The sequence below is a fragment of the Anneissia japonica genome, unplaced genomic scaffold, assembly GCF_011630105.1.
Source record: "Anneissia japonica isolate Jap-2015-1 unplaced genomic scaffold, ASM1163010v1 scaffold287866_len144376_cov102, whole genome shotgun sequence".
Classification (NCBI taxonomy): Eukaryota; Metazoa; Echinodermata; class Crinoidea; order Comatulida; family Comatulidae; genus Anneissia; species Anneissia japonica.
The window spans coordinates 74,274-78,524 of NW_022685969.1; the positions used below are offsets into that span (position 1 = coordinate 74,274).

General features: G+C 35.8%; 1 long non-coding RNA gene across 1 annotated transcript in view; it reads left to right on the top strand.

The window, feature by feature from the left end:
- Nucleotides 1–1,238: 1,238 nt before the first annotated feature.
- LOC117113221 overlaps nucleotides 1,239–4,251 on the top strand; it is a 4,608-nt gene continuing 1,595 nt past the window's right edge. Inside the window, exons 1-3 of the long non-coding RNA XR_004446166.1 lie at nucleotides 1,239–1,421; nucleotides 3,314–3,541; nucleotides 4,076–4,202. This is a non-coding gene — a long non-coding RNA (uncharacterized LOC117113221). The remainder of the gene's footprint in view (nucleotides 1,422–3,313; nucleotides 3,542–4,075; nucleotides 4,203–4,251) is intronic.

Here is a 4,251-nt window from a genome sequence, read left to right on the forward strand (position 1 = left end):
TATTTAATTTTCATGGGACCCATATGCCAAATAACTGGGCATATAATTATGGGAATGCCCACATTTAATCCACATGGGTTCAATGTGCTAAATATCTGGGAAAATACATATTGGCATGCCCATATTTATCTACATGGGGCAGACATGCTAAAGACCTGGGTATTTGAACATGGGTATGCCCATATTAATTTCGCATTGGGCCCATGTGCCAAATATCTGGGAAAATTATTATGGGCATGCCCACATATAATAAACATGGGACCCATATGTAAATTACCTGGGCAAGTAAATATGGGAGGCCCATATCTAATCTAAATGGAGCCCATATGCCAAATATATGGGAAGTTACATATGGGCATGCCCTTATTTAATTTGCATGGGACCCATATGCCAAATAACTGGGCATATAATTATGGGAATGCCCACATTTAATCCACATGGGTTCAATGTGCCAAATATCTGGGAAAATACATATTGGCATGCCCATTTTCAGTCTACATGGGCACCACATACCAAATAACTGGGCAGATAATTATGGGAATTCCCACATTAATCTACACGGAGCCCATGTGCCAAATATCTGGGAAAATAAATATGGACATGCTCTTGTTCAATCTACACGGGCCCCATATGCCGAATAACTGGGCGGATAGTTATGGAAATAATACCCGCATATGCTCCACATGGGGCCCATGTGTTAATATCTGGGGAAATACATGGGCTTAAGCTAGTGTTTAATTTACACATTTACATATGCCAAATAACAGGGAAGATAACCTTGGGAATGGCCACATTTAATCTACATGTGACCCATATACCAAATATCTGGGAAAATTCATGTCCATGTGCAATCTACATGAGTCCAATATGCCAAATTCCCATAGGGCCTAATGTGTCAAATATATAGGAAATAATATTTGTGCCTGTGTTTACTCTACATATATAGCCCCATATGCCAAAGTAACTGGGCAGATAGCTGTAGGAATATGTACGCCACATGGGGCCCATGTGCCAAATATCTGGGAAAATGCATGGCCATTCATATGTTCATTGTACATGGGCCCCACATGCCACATACCTGGGCAGATAATTATGCCCTGGATTCCCCTTTGACCCACTGTTAATTATATTTCATTTTTAAGACGTTATACGTAGCTACAGTTTTGACATAGTGAATGCCCCATTGCGGTACTTTTTACTTAATAAGTGTGTGCGCATGCTCAGTGGAAATACCAGTTCGTGTGAATGAAGCTAGCGATGATGGGACCATCGGACTTAAGCCAATGAACTAGCTGTCTTTGGCAGTTCCGGTGTCCCGTTTCAAGTTTTGAATTCACAAAGGAAGCGCCCATTCTAGTGCCGTCGTCTTGTAGCGAGTGTAAATGAAGGAAGATTCATAAGCCTAAGAAAGTGAAGTAAAAGTAAGTAATTTATACTTGTGTAGCCTAGCCCTAACTGTTGTTGAATTCCCTAACTATACTACTGTGTTAGGCCTAATTTGCGGCCAAAACCATTGCATTCCCTGGGCCATACTAGGCCTAGATACGTAGGCCTAGCCCTTCTTGTTTAAGCGTATGCTGGCCTAGTTTCTTGAACTAGCGTTGGATCGCCAGTTAACTATCTGGCTAGGGGCATAAGCCAAGGCATATCCTACGTGTTTTGTCTATTATATTTTTCGCCGGTGTATAGGCTAGGCCCTGTCTACCTAACTAATGTCATTGTGTATAGCTAGGCCTAGCCTAGACTTTGTGATGTAACTTTAGTATAGGGGACCTGGCTGGCAAGCCCTTCCCACCCCCAAGCTAGGGGGCCTAGCTAGGCTGTCCATATATGAGTCCACATATACACCAGAACATAATGTCATTGTCAAAATATTGAATTCCAACATGATGGAGTGCATTACAATTCAAGGCTGTTTTCTGTTTCTCAAGCATAAAATACTACACAATTTAATGGAAGTGGATATATTTACGTCATCGTAAAGAAATCAACGATATATTTACGTAAATGAAACAACGCATGCACAGTCATACTTTAACAAACTTGCATTTTCAGCACTCGATATTTGCGTGGCCTCCCATGGCCGCGGTGATTCCCCCAAGTTCAGCATGGAACTTTAAATTAATTTATAATTTTGTTTTTTATTTTTTATTAAACATAATTTAATTTTCTACAACAGCACAGTATGTAGTTTAATCATTAAATAAATTATTAAATCATTGTGTTAAATTTTCAAATAAAAGTGATACTGTATTATGAGCTGGAAATTTCATCTTACTCAATCATTTGTTAAATGAACACACTTGACCTAAATACAAGGCCTAGGCCTATGCAAGGTTTCCTTGCTAAAACTTAATTACCAGGAATCAAGACGATGTTCTTCTAGGCCTACCAGTATTAAATATGGATATGATAGTCAATCATCACAAATTAAATAACACCCTAATGTTTTTATTCAAACAAATTAACCACGTCGTCACTAACAAAAACAACATTGTTATATAGTCTTCAGACGGGTCGAGAATCGAGCACCAATCGATCACGAAGAACATACAGAAAAACCATGTTTGGTGAGCACATGATTCACTCTACAAAGTACTGTACTGTACGCTATGTGAAGCAAGAAGTAAACAACGCATAATCATGTATTTTCTGTAAGATTTATTGAATCACTACGAAAAAAGTGAAACCAGGGAGATGTAAAACATACATAAAATACTTCTCCCTGGTAAGACAAAACAAATATTTTTAATGTTTTTTAATATTTAACATATTTTTCCAAGTAGTCTGATCACTAACAAAGCAACATTGGCATGATGTGCATGTGTCTACGAAGTATGGATACAGAACTCAACAAATGATTGAGTAAGATGAACATAACATTTCCAGCTCACAATACAGTATCACTTTTATTTGAAAATTTAACACTTGATTTAATAATTTATTTAGTGATTAAACTACATACTGTGCTATTGTAGAAAATTAAAGTACGTTTTAATAATAAAAAAATAAAAAACAAAATTATAAATTAATTAGTGCCATGCTGAACTTGGGGGAATCACCGCGGCTTGGGAGGCCACGCTAATATCGAGTGCTGAAAATGCTAGTCATTAAAGTATGACTGCGCATGCGTCGTTTAATTTACGTAAATATATCGTTTACTGATTTGATTACGACGACGTAAATATACCCACTTCCTTATTTAATATCAGTATAGGCCTACATCTTTGTGCAGCCTATTGTATATTGTCGATCTTAATTGTGAAGTTAAACATTTTCTTTTATTTCTTCTTTATGTTGTTTTTTTTGTCAGGAGTAAAAAAAAAACCAAAAAAAAAAACATGGCATCCATAGGTCGTTATTGATGGAGCTACTGTAAGTATTGGCGAAGATGGACACGAAAACTTAAAATTCAATATCCATTATCAGATCACCAGTCCTGAGCTGCAGTATGTGCTACCTGCCAACGTACCAGTACTTTCGATGGAGGCATTATAATAATTTTGATCGGTTCTTGAAGATGGTCTTGTGCAAACAATTGGTGAGTTTTGTTGTGAAAACAATAATAATAAGTGAATACTTTATTAAAGCGAATAGTAATATACAGATATATAATGTGATTGGGATTCCATTTCATCACTTGTCACAAGTTGATCAATGGTAAGGATTAGATGATGTACGCGTAAAATTAGATTTCATAATTCCATGATATAATATTTATGCTAATGACAGTTATAATTAAAGCATAATGTTTGTTATTTTTTTGTTTTTTAATACTTTATTTTCTTTTATTTTAATAGGATTTGATAAACCTACTTTCATTAATATATTTAACAAAGTAATTATACACAGCTTGAATAACTGTTTGTGTACCTGTACAGTAGTGTGCTGAATTTGTGATGTGCAGCCTGAGAGTACCTTAACAGACTACATTATTTAAACTTGCACAAAACACCTCATTTAAACTTATCACAGAACAAAAATTTCAAAATACATCAACTACTTCATGTGATGGAATTTGGTGCTATTATATAATCGTTTGTTCACTTAACATATTTATATTAATATTTTACAGTATTTTCAAGCCTTGAAACTTGTTTAACAACATTTAAATCTATTCTTAACAACTTTGTTTCCTGACTTCATCTGAACTGGATCAAAAAGTACTAAGAAGTTTCAAAAGCACAAGATTGTCAAAATCGGTAAGTAAATAGATAGATTCTAAAAACCAAATGTTCGGGCGAGACTTTT